Consider the following 20,087-nt stretch of genomic DNA (forward strand, 5'->3'; position numbering starts at 1 on the left):
AATATCGCAACAGGAATCAGGCCTGTGTATCAGTCAACTGCCAGAGAACGAAGCAGGTCCAAATAAGGCGAAGCGTTCCTCAAGGAAGGCCTGGCTCAATGCTCCTATTTGTCATTTCTTTAGAGCCTTTCCTCTGCACTGTGCATGCCAGTCTAACTGGCCTCACATTATCTGGTTACCAAACAGTCATCAATGCCCATGCAGATGATGTAGGTGACGTCCTGAGAAATACCGCAGACATTTCCAAATTGTGAATGTTAATTAAAATAAACTGTAGTGTCAGCGGGGCTTCCAACACACTACAATACCCTGGGCCACGTTGGTCACCCAATGTAAAGCACTTGGAACAACCTTGACGACTTGTCCGATGAAAATGGCAACTATCAATTTCAGGAACACGTCGAGCCAAATTCTTGGAACCACAAGAGAAAACCTATCACCGAAACATCAATCAGGTTCAGAGGGTAATTTCAATTAACGCCTCCATTCTCTCCAAAAGTTACTATATGGCGCATTTCTTCCCGCTATCGGAAATGATTGCCAAGACGATAATGTCAGCCATCGCCAGCTATCTGTGGAGAAGGGAAATATTCAGACTGGATGCAAAAACTGCGACTCTGTATCCCACGAATGGAGGTCTGGTGTTAGTCGATCTCAAAAATAAGGTCTCTGCACTTTTTCTTAAAAGGACAGCAAATATCTTTAGAGAAAACACTGATAGCATTACAACTAAATTATTCAAAGTAGTCAGGCCTGCAAGACAGGTCGATGTGCATAAAATAAATCACCGGCTGCTGCACGTTCCGACATATTTCGTGGAACTCAGCTATTTCAACAGTGAGATAATCAGTTCGGGATGAATAACGGCCCGAGATATCTCATGTCATAGAACCTAGGAGAAAATCAAATTAGAAAGAAAATACCCACATCTCGACTGGGACACCGTATGGAAACATGTCAGCATGAGTGGTTTGCCATCGGACGTCAAATCGGCGTAGTACAAAACAGTGAATGAGATCATCAGCACCAACAACAAGCTAAATGCAGTCGGCATTATCGAAACTAAACTTGGTCTCAAATGCAAACTAATCGACGTACTAGGAAACAGATTCACGTGTGGTGGGAATATAACGAACTGTAATTGGATAAGACATCAACTGACTTTTGTTACGAGATCTTCAATAGAAAATTGTCCCGCAGCGTTATTTCTCACACCACAGACTCGATATTTTCCTGTAACAAAACACAACTCGGTCCATTGGCTAATGGGACAATATGGAAATTACATTATTTATAATCTGGGAACTGCCAATACCATTGATTTCCAGATGAACCTGAAGCGTGCATTTTACAGAAGTGTGAAATACGAAGATGGCAAGACGAATTACTTCAGTATGCTTAATATTGTATTTGAGCGTCTGGGAATCGGTTAAAAGAGAAACGTGACAAACAGAAGTCATTATTTTAGTATAAAAAGCTTCAAAACAGAAGTGAAATGAAACGTCGTGTGGCTAGGGTCTCCCGACGGTAGACCGGTCGCCTGGTACAAGACTTTTCAGTAGATGCCACGCCGGTGACTTGCCTGTCGATGAGGGCTACGTGATAATGAAAACAGCACAACACAGTCCCAGAGAGGAGAAAATCTCCGACCCAGATGTTAATCGAACCTCGAACTGTTCCATAACGTTCTGCCGCGCTGACCACTCAGCTATGTTTTTTTCCGCTTGGGTGAAACACTTTACCTCCCAAGCATCGTGTCTGAATAGGTCATGCAATTTTTTACAATTGTTAAAACATCGGACCTGGTGCGTTTTGTTTGAAACACAGTTAAAATCGCCTGCTATCAGCATTTGCTTTGGGTTTCTTCCAAGCAAATAAATAAGACTTTCTGTATAAAACAAACTTCTTTCCGCATTTTTCGTATTTCAACAATGGTTTTATCGTAAATCATGCAACCTAGAATGCAGCCTAGACGTCGTCCGCATTCTAACGTTTCAATTCCATCGATTGGGATACCTTTCCGTATCAAGGTTCCCTTACTGGTTTCGGGAGCAACGTTTCGTATGGATTGAAGGCCAACTACTTGCAGATCATCTGTTACGACTTCTTGTAACAACACCACACCTTTCGAGTGGTAAATAAATTTCCGCAAGGAAGCCACTTTTAAATCTGCCTGAATCCTATTAACATTGAGTGACATGATTTTATAAAATGGTTCAAATGGCTCTGAGCACTATGGGACTTAACATCTGTGGTCATCAGTCCCCTAGAACGTAGAACTACTTAAACCTAACTAACCTAAGGACATCACACACATCGATGCCCGAGGCAGGATTCGAACCTGCGAGCGTAGCGGTCGCGCGGTTCCAGACTGAAGCGCCTAGAACCGCACGGCCACACCGGCCGGCTGATTTTATAAGGTTCTGTCGTTTAGCGGACTTTTCATTCCTGTTCTGTATCATTTGACTGTTTATTTTCCTTTAACATTTTCAGGCTTTTCCCATTCCATTTTGGCACCTGCCTGACAGTCTGACTTCACTGTTAATATTTTGATCCTCGTAGTGCTGAGTCTTGTTCTTTTTGCGCCACCCATTGATACTGTTCCTGCGCCGCCCACTGTTACTTCGGCACACGGGGGAGAGGGACGGTCCATGCTCACGACGGCATATGACAGCCGCGCCGCCGGTTCCCGCGACTGTAAAGCCGGTAAATCCACCTCCAATGCGAGTGCCAGAATATCACCACGCCCACTATCAGTTTCCGATAGCCTGTTATCACGAACGTCCCCGATCTGTTTGTTGTCCTGCGACCGAGGCAGCTTAAAATATTGATGTTTACTGTTTTCGCCGTCGGGTTTGTTTTGTGACTGACTATGAGGCGGGACAGCATGTTTACAGTCCGAGCTGTTGGATTCGGTTCGCTGCTGGACTTACTTGGCCTACGGCTGTGCAGTGTCTTGTGATAGCTGAACCTCCTCGCCCTACAGGCTGGCTGGCAATGGCGCCTGGGTCGGCTGCTCGCCGCAAGTTGTACAGGCAGCGCCTGTTTCAGGAACTGGGAGGGCAATGGTTTCAATTTCTTTTGCAGCATCCACAGCCTCTATTTCAAAGACTGACCGCTATATACACTACTGGTCATCAAAATTGCTACACCACGAAGATGACGTGCTGCAGACGCGAAATTTAACCGACAGGAAGAAGATGATGTGAAATGCATATGATTAGCTTTTCAGAGCATTCACACACGGTTGGCGCCTGTGACGACACCTACAACGTGCTAACCGATTTCTCATACACAAACAGCAGTTGACCGGCGATGCCTGGTGAAACGTTGCTGTGATGCCTCGTGTAAGGAGGAGAAATGCGTACCATCACGTTTCCGACTTTCATAAAGGTCGGATTGTAGCCTATCGCGATTGCGGTTCATCGTATCGCGACACTGCTGCTCGCGTTGGTCGAGATCCAATGACTGTTGGCAGAATATGGAATCGGTGGGTTGTATGGCTTGAGATTTCGTAAATGATGTTGCTGTATGCCGGCTCGAATTTGTGCTAATAATTTTTTTTTTGTTACAAGCAGCTGTGCAGCGGATGTTGCGTGTGTATTCAACGCCGAGACATTTAAATGTTGCTATTATTTTTAGTGATCGGCCATTGCCAAGTACTAGTCCCCTACCAAGTTCCATAATGCCAGAGTTTTGCAGTTGACTTTCGGTCCTGATGCGGCTTCATAAGTGGTTATCAGCTGAAACGCGCGTTCTAAGTCTTCATCTTTCGTCACCACGAAACTGACGTCATCCGCAAATGCCTGGCATACGATCTTCTAGTCATGTATGCGTAATCCCGGAAGATCTTGCATCAGGGAGAACAGCAATGGTTCAAGAGCAACGGCAAAGAAAGCCATTGACATGGGGCAACCTTGTCGTACCGAACTAGTGATGTTAATTGGTTTACTTAGTTGTCCGTTGAGACAGATTTTGGATGTACCGTTGCTCAGCAGGAGTGTAACAGTGTCAATAACTTTCCGTGGAACATTCGTTGCTGCCATCGTGCGCAGAAGATATGAGTGATTGACTTTGTCGAATGCTTTCTCAAAATCTAGCGAGACTAAAGCGCATCGAATGTCGCAAGCGGCGGCTGTAGCTATGATATCTCTATATTCACTTAACGTCTGCTGTATGTTTCTAGTCTTCCCAACGCTCGTTTGGTAGGCCCTCGTGACAGTACTGATTATCGCACTGAATCGCTTCATCATTACACGCGCGAAAATCTTACAATCAGTGTTATGTAATGTAATCAGCCGGAGATTGTTGACTGTCTTTCCCCCTGGGATTTTGGGTACCAATACCACTATGCCTTCACAGTATTCTCTTAAGATATCATTTCCAGCATTGAGGATGTCATTACAGACCAAGGCCATCTTTGGAACTAAATGGTGACGAAAGGTTTGATAAAACTCAGCCGGTAATCCATCGGGACCAGGCGATTTATTCTTTGCGTTCCCTCCAATGGCGTCTGCTGCTTCATCTTCAGTTATCACTGCAGCGATGCCGTCCGCCGCTTCCGTGCTTAATGTCGCAAAACGTCGTACCATAAGGGCTTGGTGTGCCGCTATATCCACTGGGTTTTCCGTTCACAGTGCTGTGAAATGCTTATGAAGCTCTTCTCGTATGTCGCGCTGTTGGTTTAAGAGTCGACCATCTGCAGTGTTCAGTTCTGTCAATATCTTTCTGTGTCCCCTTTTCTGTTCGCGAATAACATGATACCGGGTGATCAAAAAGTCAGTATTAATTTGAAAACTTAGAGAGGTAAAAACTGACACGCATGCTTGGAACGACATGGGGTTTTATTAGAACCAAAAAAAAAAAAAAACGAAGTTCACAAAATGTCCGACAAATGGCGCTGGACAGCAAAACGTCATTGACTGCGCATGACAATTGTGTATAAAAGGAGCTGTAATGAGAGAGAGAATCAGATGCACCAGCAGTCGCAGCATGTTAACGTTACCTGAAAAGGCGCTTTTAGTGAAACTGTATTATCAGAATGGGAAATGTGCTAGTTCAGCGTTAAGATCCTATCGCCATAGGAAGGGGATTCGAACGGGTAAAGGTCCGTTGACAAATGCAACTGTGGCGGGAAGTTCGAAGCCACGGGTTGTTTAGACGATAGACCACATAGTGGCCGATCGAGCACAAGGCGTAATGCTACTGAGACGATTCAGGAAGAAATGGAGACTGTAGCGGGGAAGTCAGCGCTCGTGCAGTCGCAAGTCGCACCGTCATTTCATACACTACTGTTTGGTTGGCACTTCGGCGTACCCTCCGATGCTATCCGTACAAAATCCATCGGCATCACGAACTGTTACCTGGCGATTTAGTGAAGCGGAGGGCATATGCGGTTTGGGCGTTTCAATAGATGGCGGAAGATGACGATTGGTTGAGTAACGTGTTGTGGACCGACGAAGCTCATTTCACGCTCCGAGGGTCTGTCAGCGCCCGCAACTGCAGAATTTGGGCTACCGAAAATCCTAGAACTGTCGTGGAAGCTCCATTGCTCGACGAGAAAGTCACGGTATGGGTTGTATTTACCACATCTACCGTTATCGGGCTTTTTTTCTTCGAGAAAATGCGTGATTCTGGTTTTGAAACTGCTACCGTGACGGTGAAAGGTACGCCGATATGTTACAGAATCGCATCATCCCCAGCCTGGCTGATAAACACCTGCTGGAACGTACGATGTTCATACAGGATGGCGCTCCACCCCACATTGTTAGACACGCGAAAGATTTCTCGCGCGGGTCGTTTGGTGATGGTCGTGTGCTCAGCCGCCACTTTCGGCATGCTTGACCTCTCAGGTCCCCAGACCTCAGTCCGTGCGATTATTGGCTTTGGGGTTAGCTGAAGTCGCAAGCGTATCGTGATCGACCGACATCTCTAGGGACAACATCCGACGCCAATGCCTCACCATAACTCCGGACATGCTTTACAGTGCTGTTCACAACATTATTCCTCGACTACAGTTATTGTTGAGGAATGATGGTGGACATATTGAGCATTTCCTGTACAGAACATCATCTCTGTTTTTTTTTACTTTGTTGTACTCTTTGTTATACTAATTGCCGGCCGGTGTGGCCGAGTGGTTCTAGGCGCTTCAGTCTGCGTTGTCTCTTGCATGCCTCGGGCATGGATGTGTGTGATGTCCTTAGGTTAGTTAGGTTTAAGTAGTTCTAAGTTCTAGGGGACTGATGACCTCAGATGTTAAGTCCCGTAGTGCTCAGAGCCATTTTGTTATACTAATTATTGCTATTCTGATCAGATGAAGCGCCATCTGTCGGACATTTTTTGAACTTTTTTTTGTTCTAATAAAACCCCATGTCATTCCAAGCATGTGTGTCAATTTGTACCTCCCTATCTACATTATTCCGTGATTTATTCAGTTTTCAAATTTATAATGACTTTTTGATTACCCGGTACATCGATATTTTTTTTATATGCATACGATTTGCTATTACTGTTGCATCTTCTCGATATAAATCTCTCAAACAGTGTAAGTGAAATTCCACGGTTTGCTTCTGCCAGGCATATCTATCTATGGAAAAATTCTTCATCGCTTTGTTAAGGCGGGTTTCGCACATTTTACCCACGACGTAATGGCAGAATCGTACGTGGGAAAACTTTCTTTCACATTCTGTCCACGTGTTTCGGAAGACTGTATGACACTCCGAGTCTGTCAAATGCGCTACGTTTAGCTTCCAGGGTCACCTTGCCTGTATTCTTTTAATATGCATACGATTTGCTATTACTGTTGCATCTTCTCGATATAAATCTCTCAAGCACTGAAAGTAAAATTCCACGGTTTGCTTCTGCCAGGCACATCTATCTATGGAATAATTCTTCATCGCTTTGGTAAGGCGGGTTTCGCACATTTTACCCACGACGTAATGGCAGAATCGTACGTGGGAGAACTTTCTTTCACAAAAAAATGGTTCAAATGGCTCTGAGCACTATGGGACTTAACATCGGAGGTCATCAGTCCCCTAGAACTTAGAACTACTTAAACCTAACTAACCTAAGGACTTCACACAACACCCAGTCATCACGAGGCAGAGAAAATCCCTGACCCCGCCGGGAATCGAACACGGGAACCCGGGCGTGGGAAGCGAGAACGCTACCGCACGACCACGAGCTGCGGACTTTCTTTTACATTCTGCCCACGTGTTTCGGAAGACTGTATGACAACCCGAGTCTGTCAAATGCGCTACGTTTAGTTTCCAGGGTCCCCTTGCCGTGTACGTCCCTTGTTTGGCAAAATTTATGGTACATATACAGGATGAAAAGTATTTAACCGACAAACTCTGGGTTGTTGTAGGGGACATGAAAACAATTATTTTTCAAATGGCTCTGAGCACTATGGGACTCAACTGCTGAGGTCATTAGTCCCCTAGAACTTAGAACTAGTTAAACCTAACTAACCTAAGGACATCACACACATCCATGCCCGAGGCAGGATTCGAACCTGCGACCGTAGCGGTCTCGCGGTTCCAGACTGCAGCGACAGAACCGCGCGGCCACTTCGGCCGGCAATTATTTTTCCCTAATGTCATTTTTTCCTATGAGGAGTCTTTAAACCAGAGGAGGAAGATTTCTCTGGTCGCAAATTAATTAAACCAACAAACAGTTTTCCATTTTTGATGACCAAGAGACAACACATTAACACAACACAATTTCAGTTACATTAGGTTTTCAAAAATGCCTTCATTGACACGTAAACAAAGGTTACACAGTCGGATCATGTTCTTTCTGTCACGGGCAAAAACCCCAGGAGTATCCTGAATTGTTCCTGCTGCTGCTACTATCCGGCCAACCAGATCCTCTTCTGATGCAACAGGAGTTGCGTAAACATCTAGCCACGCACAAAAAATCCTAAGGGGACATATCTGGGGATCGAGCAGGCCATGGTACAGGACCACCTCTGCCAACCCACGTTTCTGGGAACCGTCGATGAAGGAATCGACGCACACGACGACAGAAATGTGCAGGCGCCTCGTCATGTTGGAACCACATGCGTTGTATTGTAGCGAGCGGGACGTCTTCCAGCAATTCTGGCAATGCTCTGGCGAGAAAATTTTAATAGTGCGTGCCATTTAATGGCCTAGGTAGCAGATACGGCCCAATTAAACAGTCCCCTACAACACCGACCCACACATTAACGAAGAACTGCACTGATTGAAGGATCCCGCTCTACATGCTGCAAGACGGCTTCCTCAAATTACAGCGTTCTTACCGTGCGACGGCGTTCCTGTCCAGGTAATCTGCTAAATGACCCGGTCTCACGCAGACGTTGGTACACAGCAGTAAAGGTCGTATGATGCGGGATTCGGCGATAAGGATATTGTAGTTGATAAACTCGCTGTGCAACTCGTCCGTTGTGGTGCGCTACGTAGTACGCACCAACCATATCAGTGTACTCACTCCAGGTGTATCGCTCCACTAGTAAACAGAGACAGTGCACTACTACACTGGTGGACAGCAGTTGCCTACAACTGAAGAGCGTAATACGCCCTCTAACAACTGAAGATCGTAATACGGCCTCTAACAACTGACGAGCGTAATACAGCCTCCACCGGTTTAAATAATCCTCATACGAAAAAAATGCCATTAGGGAAAAATATTTGTCTTGATGTCCCCCACAACCTCCCAAAGTTAAATACTTTTCACCCTGTATATGACACATGATCTGTTAAGACAGGCGGCCATAGCTCTGCCTGCAAAACATGTTCCTTCATATTTGATGACGCGTAGATTCTATCGAGACGGCTAGCTGAGTGGCCAGTAACGAATGTGAATCCGGGCCTGACGCCGTGTGTAAGCTCCCATGTGTCGATTAAATTTAACTCTTCCATAACAGTCCGAAGCTCGGCGGACGGGTTGAAGTTTGGTGTCTGGTCTTTGGGACTGATTACGCAGTTACAGTCACCAGCGAATGTAACTTGTTCTGTAGGTCGTGCAAAGACTAGCACAATGTCGTCTTTAAAAAACTCTTCTCTCTGTCGTCGTCTCCCCGATCCAGAAGGGGCGTAGTGATTAATAAATCTGGTATTCTTGATAGTAGTTGCTATACCTCTGCTATCCGCCAGGCGTTCGACAGGTGTCATCACGATCCCTTCTTTATCCATAATCGCGGTCCCTAGTTCATTGTTATGACCAGGATTAACGATGGCATTGCAGCCTGTGATACGGTCAAGGTTGATACCGGTCACTTCCTGCAGCATAACGAAATCAATATCAGCAGCATAGAGAAAGTCGTGAAGATTTTTTAAGTTTAGTGGGCTGCTGATCTTATTGATGTTCAATGTCGCAATTCGGTAAGCTTGCAAAGACGTCATGAGGGCAGAGGTCTAGGTGATAATATGCCTACTGCTTCATGTTAATGGCGAACATCATCTAAGAGAAGTCTGCGCCATCAGCCACTGCGTTGATGCCGGCGGTAGCCTTGTGTTGCTGGTGAGATACATCTTCTTGAGCTTCTGACAACGGACCATCTACACTCCTGGAAATTGAAATAAGAACACCGTGAATTCATTGTCCCAGGAAGGGGAAACTTTATTGACACATTCCTGGGGTCAGATACATCACATGATCACACTGACAGAACCACAGGCACATAGACACAGGCAACAGAGCATGCACAATGTCGGCACTAGTACAGTGTATATCCACCTTTCGCAGCAATGCAGGCTGCTATTCTCCCATGGAGACGATCGTAGAGATGCTGGATGTAGTCCTGTGGAACGGCTTGCCATGCCATTTCCACCTGGCGCCTTAGTTGGACCAGCGTTCGTGCTGGACGTGCAGACCGCGTGAGACGACGCTTCATCCAGTCCCAAACATGCTCAATGGGGGACAGATCCGCAGATCTTGCTGGCCAGGGTAGTTGACTTACACCTTCTAGAGCACGTTGGGTGGCACGGGATACATGCGGACGTGCATTGTCCTGTTGGAACAGCAAGTTCCCTTGCCGGTCTAGGAATGGTAGAACGATGGGTTCGATGACGGTTTGGATGTACCGTGCACTATTCAGTGTCCCCTCGACGATCACCAGTGGTGTACGGCCAGTGTAGGAGATCGCTCCCCACACCATGATGCCGGGTGTTGGCCCTGTGTGCCTCGGTCGTATGCAGTCCTGATTGTGGCGCTCACCTGCACGGCGCCAAACACGCATACGACCATCATTGGCACCAAGGCAGAAGCGACTCTCATCGCTGAAGACGACACGTCTCCATTCGTCCCTCCATTCACGCCTGTCGCGACACCACTGGAGGCGGGCTGCACGATGTTGGGGCGTGAGCGGAAGACGGCCTAACGGTGTGCGGGACCGTAGCCCAGCTTCATGGAGACGGTTGCGAATGGTCCTCGCCGATACCCCAGGAGCAACAGTGTCCCTAATTTGCTGGGAAGTGGCGGTGCGGTCCCCTACGGCATTGCGTAGGATCCTACGGTCTTGGCGTGCATCCGTGCGTCACTGCGGTCCGGTCGCAGGTCGACGGGCACGTGCACCTTCCGCCGACCACTGGCGACAACATCGATGTACTGTGGAGACCTCACGCCCCACGTGTTGAGCAATTCGGCGGTACGTCCACCCGGCCTCCCGCATGCCCACTATACGCCCTCGCTCAAAGTCCGTCAACTGCACATACGGTTCACGTCCACGCTGTCGCGGCATGCTACCAGTATTAAAGACTGCGATGGAGCTCCGTATGCCACGGCAAACTGGCTGACACTGACGGCGGCGGTGCACAAATGCTGCGCAGCTAGCGCCATTCGACGGCCAACACCGCGGTTCCTGGTGTGTCCGCTGTGCCGTGCGTGTGATCATTGCTTGTACAGCCCTCTCGCAGTGTCCGGAGCAAGTATGGTGGGTCTGACACACCGGTGTCAATGTGTTCTTTTTTCCATTTCCAGGAGTGTATATGTCGCAGCTCCGTTGCCATCTCTTCTTCTCGACTGCCTTCATCAACGTCATCCGACCAATCACTCACGATCTTGTCTGCTTGCATATCGCGATCCGGTAGTGTGGAACAATCAGGCACAGGGTTCTGATCCATTATATCCGACATCGGAAGGTAATCGTCCTTGATCAGTGTCTGATTCGTCCGTCCGGGATTTTTTTGTCGTTTGGCTGTTTGTCGATGATGTTGGTACCGTCACTTCAGTCAGTTTCTGCCGTACATGGTTTGCTTTTTCGCGCAATATTGGCGCCTTTTCTTCTGCCCCTTGATGTGCCAACCGGCGTTTCTTCTGTGATTTGAGAGGCCGCGGGGGCTGGTGGACAGCTGTCTCTTTCGTTTCCACCTGGTCCACGTCTGACTTGTCTTCTCGAACTGGTATGCCTGCCGGATTGCGTTCGGTGTCCTGTTGTTGACCCTGCTCCGAGTATTTCCCTCTGTCTTCCGGGTGTGTGAAGAAAGAATATTCTGTGCGACGTTCGTTACCGTTGGTGTGACTTCTTCCTGCACGTCATGCAAACCCTCCAGCGGAACGTCTAAACGTGGTTCAGAGGTAACGTTAGACCTGGCGGCGGCGACGTAGGATATAGGCAACTTAGACGTCGGGCCCCGCTGCTCACGCTCACCAATCGGCATTTGCGCCACGCGTTGTGAGCACGGATATGTTCTGTGGAACCACATCCCGCGCAATTTGTCGGTTGTCCGTCATAAGTCACTATGGCCCTGTATCCACAGACGGTGATGTAGGACGGAATGTGCTTCAACATGTCAATCTTCACCTGCCGGACACCGTTGAACACTGGAAAAATGTGCATATTCGACCACTTTTCTGCAATATTGCTGATGACCGTCCCGTATTCCCGCAATTTGGCATTAATTTGATCAGCAATTATTTCAAAGGGTAATTCAAATATTCGAATAGATCTCAGTCCGAGAATGGCAAGCGAAACCCTGACTTGACCAACATTGCCGTCAGAATGGTTCAAATGGCTCTGAGCACTATGTGACTCGGTTTCTGAGGTCATCAGCCCCCTAGAACTTAGAACTACTTAAACCTAACTAACCTAAGGATATCACTCACATCCATGCCCGGGGCAGGATTTGAACCTGCGACTGTAGCGGTCTCGCGGTTCCAGACTGTAGCGCCTAGAACCTCTCGGTCACTCCGGCCGCCCCGTCAGAATGCTTGAACTTTAAAACTCCTCCACGCGATTGAAGTATCTACTCGCATTTTTCGGGTCACGGCAATTTTAGGTACACCGTACTGCTGACAATCGGTAGGTGAAAGCCAACCATATCATCAATTGTGATTTTCATAACGTCTCTAATAAATAGCTCAACTTCAAATTACTTGGGTCGTACATAATTGGGGGTCAAAGCTCGGTTTCAACGTGTCTTTTCGTATAAGTTGATCCATTGTAATCATCTGCAATGCATCACTCCACACTGCAACAACGCAGCAAAGCGCACACTTACCAAACAGCACGCGACCGCCACGGGCGAGAGCGTAAACAACCTGCGTCCGAACGCCACGGCCGCTGCCGGCTGACTGCCACCAACCGAGCTATCCAAGCACGACTCACGACCCGTCCTCACAGCTTCAATTCTGCCAGTACCTCGCCTCCTACTTTCCAAAGGTCCCGAGTTCGAGTCTCGGTCCGGCACACAGTTTTAACCTGCCAGGAAGTTTCATATCAGCGCACACTCCGGTGCAGAGTGAGAATCTCATTCTTGTAATGTAGAGACGGTAATTATAATGAGGGTGTGGATTCCGATAACAGATATTGAGAGGCTGGACTCCGGGAGAGCGACAGGTATGAAAGTCTTTAATTTTACTCTTATTAATCTATATGTCCCTCCGGGTAAAAGTAAAGGGCTCTCCGCAACATTATCTGTCATCCAGCACCATCTATCGGAGACCAGTAGCAGCCAGAGTAGAAAATTACCATCCCAGGGGTAGGCTGCCGTTAACACGACAACCCAAATGATTGTGACTGAAGTGATGTCATGAGTGGAAAGCATGTGCTGCTGATGAATGGCATTGCATGGCGTTTAGTGTTGAATTGCTGCAAAAACCGCTAATGACTATTGTTAACAAGTATGACGAGGACCTGGGGAACGGTTCCATTGTTCTGACGTTTTGAAGAGGCACAGCGCTGTTAATGCAGGCATCATGGTATGCAGAGCCACTGCGTATAACTTCAGGCCATGGCTGACAGTGATTAAGAAAACACTGACAGGACAATGGTACGTCATGGACGTCCTATGCACTCATATGCTGCCCGTCATGCCACATGTATGGGGTGCCATTTTTCAACACCGTAGTATTGGCATGTGACTATGAACTGTCTGTATGATGTTGAGGTACTCTAACGGCCTGAAAAATCCCCAGATCTGTCAATAGCACGTTTATGCCACCAGTCCTGACGTAAACCTCCTCCCAGTGCCATTATACGGCATATCAAGGACCGTTTACAGGGACTATTGTCCACCTCGCCTGCCTCTGGAGAGGATAAAACGGCCTTATGACGCTCTACACAACCGAATCAGTGTATACATTCAGTCCAGAGGGGATGAAAAGTCGTAATGGTTAAACTTTATCCACAATTATTATTAATTTTATGCACATAAGATGCTGAGCTTTGATAACATAAGAATTTAATTTGGAATTGAAATAATGTACTCCATTAGTATTGATGCTGCAACAACCGAGTGGAGAGAGCAACATTTTTTAAAAAAAAGGAGGATCATCTTTTCATTACTCAAAAACCCTAAGGATCTTATAGTGTGATAAATAAGAAAGACTCTGACTCCGATTTTTAATGGCTGTAATTAACTGAAACCTTTAGTCACTATTTTACAACTCAAAGATTCTTTGGACATCAAATATCCTACATTTCTTGGTTTCAAATATATATCGGTCCTTAATCATGTAGCAGAACTGACCGACTCTTGTACTCGTACTTCTCTGACCACTGCACCATGCTGGCTCCCATCAGTTTAACTACGGCAACGTATCACTGATGCAGGAAGATGAATTAGAAGGAAGTTCGAAAGAAGCATGGGCAATGTGCCTACGCTCTCCATATAGGCACGTAATATATTGGGGCTGCAACAGAACAAAGCCTAAACTGAGAAAAGTTCTCACCCAGAATAGTATACAACGATCGAAAGACTTAAAGAACTCCATTGAAATTTATTTCATCATGCTACGTAATTTATCTGTGCAGGCAAACACTTCCATCATCCGTCTGGTAAATATCAAGCAAACAAAGGCCAAATTGATTAGTATTAAAAGACAGCAGGTGGAGGGCCTGAATTTAAAATCCAAGGCTAAAACCGTCTCGGAGGATGAAAATAATTCGTTGTTCCATCTACTGAGGCACCAGTGAAATAGAAGACGAACCTTCATTGATAGACTTCAATCAGAGAATGGCATGACCCTCACGACTTTTCAATCGTTCGTATAACTATTACTAAGGTCTGATTCTGTAAGTCCGATTTGTGACGAGTCCTTCAACGAGTTACTTGGCTCCATAGTTTCACAGGTCTCGGACGAGAAGAATAAAGACCTTCTCGTTGAGTTTACTAACAAAGAAACCCATAGAACCGTCTGCAAGTCTCCTTTGAAGACATCGATGGGACCGTTTGGTTTGCTTGCTGAATTTTACATCCGATATTTCCCACTGATTGGTGATAAGCTTACCCAAATGGCGAATGAGGTTCCTCATGGAAAACCAATAACTGCTGCTTTTGAACAGAACACAACAGTACTAATTCCAAAAAATACAGCAGAAGGAAACATCAGCACTTTACGTCCCATTTCCCTGGTGAACTCTGATTATAAAATAATCCCTGGAATTAAAAACAGATTCTCTCAGTTGACCAAAAAGACGGTAAGCTCATTTCAGTTTTGTGTGCCTAGCAGAAGCTTTATTAAAAATGTGCATAATTGCCATCACCGCTGTGACCAAAATAAAATGTGCTATCGCGTTCACTGATTTCCAAAAAGTATTTGATCGGGTGAATGACAGATTCCTTAGTACAACATTGAGAAAAATAGGTTTTAATGAACGAGTCGAAAGTGTGATTAAGGAATATCGCAACAGGAATCAGGCCTGTATATCAGACAACTGCCAGAGACCGAAGAAGGTCCAAATAAGGCGAAGCGTTCCTCAAGGAAGGCCTGGCTCAATGCTCCTATTTGTCATTTCTTTAGAGCCTTTCCTCTGCACTGTGCATGCCAGTCTAACTGGCCTCACAGTATCTGGTTACCAAACAGTCATCAATGCCCATGCAAATGATGTAGGTGACGTCCTGATAGATACCACAGACATTTCCAAATTGTGAATGTTAATTAAAATGTACTGTTTTGTCAGCGGGGCTTCCAACACACTACAATACCCTGTGCCACGTTGGTCACCCAATGTAAAGCACTTGGAACAACCCTGACGCCTTGTCTGATGAAAATGGCGACTATCAATTTGAGGAACACGTTGGGCCAAATTCTTGGAAGCTCAAGAGAAAACCTATCACCATAACATCAACCAGGTTCAGAGGGTAATTTCAATTAACGCCTCCATTCTCTCCAAAAGTTACTATATGGCGCAGATCTTCCCGCTATCGGAAATGATTGCCAAGATGATAATGTCAGCCATAGCCAACTATCTGTGGAGAAGGGAAATATTCAGACTGGATGCAAAAACTGCGACTCTGTATCCCACGAATGGAGGTCTGGTGTTAGTCGATCTCAAAAATAAGGTCTCTGCACTTTTTCTTAAAAGGACAGCAAATATCTTTAGAGAAAACACTGATAGCATTACAACTAAATTATTCAAAGTAGTCAGGCCTGCAAGACAGATCGATGTGCATAAAATAAATCACCGGCTGCTGCACGTTCCGACATATTTCGTGGAACTCAGCTATTTCAACAGTGAGATAATCAGTTCGGGATGAATAACGGCCCGAGATATCGCATGTCGCAGAACCTAGGAGAAAATCAAATTAGAAAGAAAATACCCACATCTCGACTGGGACACCGTATGGAAACATGTCAGCATGAGTGGTTTGCCATCGGACGTCAAATCGGCGTAGTACAAAACAGTGAATGAGATCATCAGCACCAACAAAAAGCTAAATGCAGTCGGCATTATCGAAACTAAACTTGGTCTCAAATGCAAACTAATCGACGTACTAGGAAACAGATTCACGTGTGGTGGGAATATAACGAACTGTAATTGGATAAGACATCAACTGACTTTTGTTACGAGATCTGCAATAGAAAATTGTCCCGCAGCGTTATTTCTCACACCACAGACTCGATATTTTCCTGTAACAAAACACAACTCGGTCCATTGGCTAATGGGACAATATGGAAATTACATTATTTATAATCTGGGAACTGCCAATACCATTGATTTCCAGATGAACCTGAAGCGTGCATTTTACAGAAGTGTGAAATACGAAGATCGCAAGACGAATTACTTCAGTATGCTTAATATTGTATTTTAGCGTCTGGGAATCGGTTAAAAGAGAAACGTGACAAACAGAAGTCATTATTTTAGTATAAAAAGCTTCAAAACAGAAGTGAAATGAAACGTCGTGTGGCTAGGGTCTCCCGACGGTAGACCGGTCGCCTGGTACAAGACTTTTCAGTAGACGCCACGCCGGTGACTTGCCTGTCGATGAGGGCTACGTGATAATGAAAACAGCACAACACAGTCCCAGAGAGGAGAAAATCTCCGACCCAGATGTTAATCGAATCTCGAACCGTTCCATAACGTTCTGCCACGCTGACCACTCAGCTATCTTTTTTCCACTTGGGTGAAACACTTTAACTCCCAAGCACCATGTCTGAATAGGTCATGCAATTTTTTACAATAGGTAAAACATTGGACCTGGTCCTTTTTGTTTGAAGCACAGTTAAAATGGCCTGGTATCAGCATTTGCTTTGTAACACCCCACCTGTCACTTAGCAGGTTTTGGTGTGTGTTCACCCCAACTAATTGACTAACAGATCAACAGAGAGTGCAAAACTGCCGCAATATCGGATAACACAAAAAAGTAATATGGCCCTGTGACTCCTGATTGACCTGCGGTGGCAGTGTTGACATTAATATATTCAGAATTGATCACTTTTAATTAAAAAGGGGTGCACATTGATGTTGTATTCACCTATTGAACACCAGATGCAAATGTTGAACATAAAATTAATTAAGAAAGTGGCTTGGGACTTCAACTACTTGATTGAAAATGGATGCAGTCGATTAGCACAAAGTTATTTTAACTCTGGACCTTCAATCATCACATTACAAGACTCTCCTATCAGGCAGTGGTACTAAATTGCGTTTGCATGGAGTAAAGCACGATAATTCAAAAGTAATTCCTATCGACTGACCCAGGCGTAATGCGAAGTGCGAGAAGAATTCTACAATACACGGCCCATGAAACACTCATGGAAACTTTGCCGACGTGATCCAACAAATTAATCAGTGGGCGGAGTGGGTGTAATATCACCAAATACAGCATGTCAGAGCGGCGTCGTTGTGTGGACGTTGGCCGACCTCATGGTGATGCAAGGCTGCGCTCGTCTATTCACTCCTAGCTATCTTGCTCAGTCCATAGCTGAACCAAAACTTTCTATCTCCAAGCTCAATCGTCCTAAACTGCAGAGATGGTCACTCTTTCTCAGGCAAGCTGAGTAAAGTCCGCTCTTCGCCTCGGTTTCCCCACCAGCAAAATCACTTATGCCAATTGCAGCGCAAGTCGCGTTAATTATGCGTCGCTTCCCAGCACTGACCAATGCCTGCTCTGGGAAGTGAACAAATTCCCACAAAATTTCCCTTCCTCTCAACTTCTCTCTCCCAGGCCACCCATCAAGGTTAACATCTGCACAACACCAAGTTTTCCGGAATTCTGACTCCCAGGAGAGTACTTCAAATTCCTTGGTCCTATGTTCCCATCGGAGGCCGGCATATTTCATTCTGTCGCTCTTCACCTGATTTGCTTCAGACTCTGCAGACCGTGAATTCAGCGTGAAGTTGCTATAGTTATGAACACACATATATTGACCTCTGTTGACCGCTCCACCATAGCTTTGCGCGGCTTTCTCGGATGTTTCACAGAAAACGGGACGACGGACATTTATCAACAGGTGTACAAGTTCTCTGTCTGTTTCCCAGTACACCAGCATGGGGTTGGGGTCAACCACCCACTCACTGTCACTCATCTTAAGGCGGCTGGAGGCCACGCCTCGTTACTGCTTTCTCAGAGCTTGAGCCGCCCTAAGCTGCCTATTGCCGCTTCCCTTAGCCACTCCCACGGCGGCCACAGTCAATTCTGAGTACTTCCCCGGGGGAAACTAGCCTCCAGTAAATCGACGTGTATCCACAAAGTTTTCATGCTGTGTGAATTACTTTAAAACCATCAGCCAATATTAATTATTCCAATATATCCATACTATACCATCTACAAGATGCATTGCGCCTTGACAGTCATTTTGTTCAGCCCTACTGTTCCCTCAACATGAGTTAGGTGATCTTTAATGACTTCATGTAAGGGGCATAGTTCTTGCCATCTTACAGCTTTGGTTCTCTTCGAAGCAAATAAATAAGACTTTCTGTATAAAACAAACTTCTTTCCGCATTTTTTTGTATTTCAACAATGGTTTTATCGTAAATCATGCAGTCTAGACCTCGTCCGCATTCTAACGTTTCAATTCCATCGATTGGGATACCTTCCCGTATCAAGCTTCCCTTACTGGTTTCGGGAGCAACGTTTCATATGGATTGAAAGCCAACTACTTGCAAATCATCTGTCACGACTTCTTGTAACAACACCACAGCTTTCGATTGGTAAATAAATTTCCGCAAGGAACCCACTTTTAAATCTGTCTCAATCCTATTAACATTGAGTGACATGATTTTATAAGCTTGTGTCGTTTAGCGGACTTTGCTTTCCTGTTCTGTATCGTTTGACTGCTTGTTTTCCTTGAACATTTTCAGCCTTTTCCCATTCCATTTTCGCACCTGCATGACAGTCTGACTTCACTGTTAATATTTTGATCCTCGTAGTGCTGAGTCTTGTTCTTTTTGCGCCACCCATTGATACTGTTCCTGCGCCGCCCACTGTTACTTCGGCACACGGGGGAGAGGGACGGTCCATGCTCACGACGGCATGTGACAGCCGCGCCGCGGGTTCCCGCGACTGTAAAGCCGGTAAATCCACCTCCAATGTGAGTGCCGGAATATCGCCACGGCCACTTTCAGTTTCCGATAGCCTGTTATCACGAACGTCCCGATATGTTTGTTGTCCTGCGACCGAGGCAGCTTAAAATATTGATGTTTACTGTTTTCGCCGTCGGGTTTGTTTTGTGACTGACTACGAGGCGGGACAGCATGTTTACAGTCCGAGCTGTTGGATTCGGTTCGCTGCTGGACTTACTTGGCCTAAGGCTGTGCAGTGTCTTGTGATAGCTGAACCTCCTCGCCCTGCAGGCTGGCTGACAATGGCGCCTGTGCCGTCTGCTCGCCACAAGATGTACAGGCAGCGCCTGTTTCAGGAACTGGGAGGGCAGTGGTAGCAATTTCTTTTGCAGCATCCACAGCCTCTATTTCAAAGACTGACCGCTATATACACTACTGGTCATTAAAATTACGGCACCACGAAGATGACGTGCTACAGACGCGAAGTTTAACCGACAGGAAGAAGATGATGTGATATGCAGATGATTAGCTTTTCAGAGCATTCACACAAGGTTGGCGCCTGTGCCGACACCTACAACGTGCCGACATGAGGAAAGTTTCCAACCGATTTCTCATACACAAAAAGCAGTTGACAGGCGTTGACTGGCGAAACGTTGTTGTGATGCCTCGTGTAAGGAGGAGAAATGCGTACCATCATGTTTTCGACTTTGATAAAGGTCGGATTGTAGCCTATGGCGATTGCGGTTTATCGTATCCCAACACTGCTCGCGTTGGCCGAGATCCAATGACTGTTAGCAGAATATGGAATCGGTGGGTTCAGGAGGGTAATACGGAACGCCGAGCTGGATCCCAACGGCCTCGTATCACTAGCAGTCGAGAT

This window comes from Schistocerca piceifrons, chromosome 8 (genome assembly GCF_021461385.2).
Source record: "Schistocerca piceifrons isolate TAMUIC-IGC-003096 chromosome 8, iqSchPice1.1, whole genome shotgun sequence".
Lineage (NCBI taxonomy): Eukaryota > Metazoa > Arthropoda > Insecta > Orthoptera > Acrididae > Schistocerca > Schistocerca piceifrons.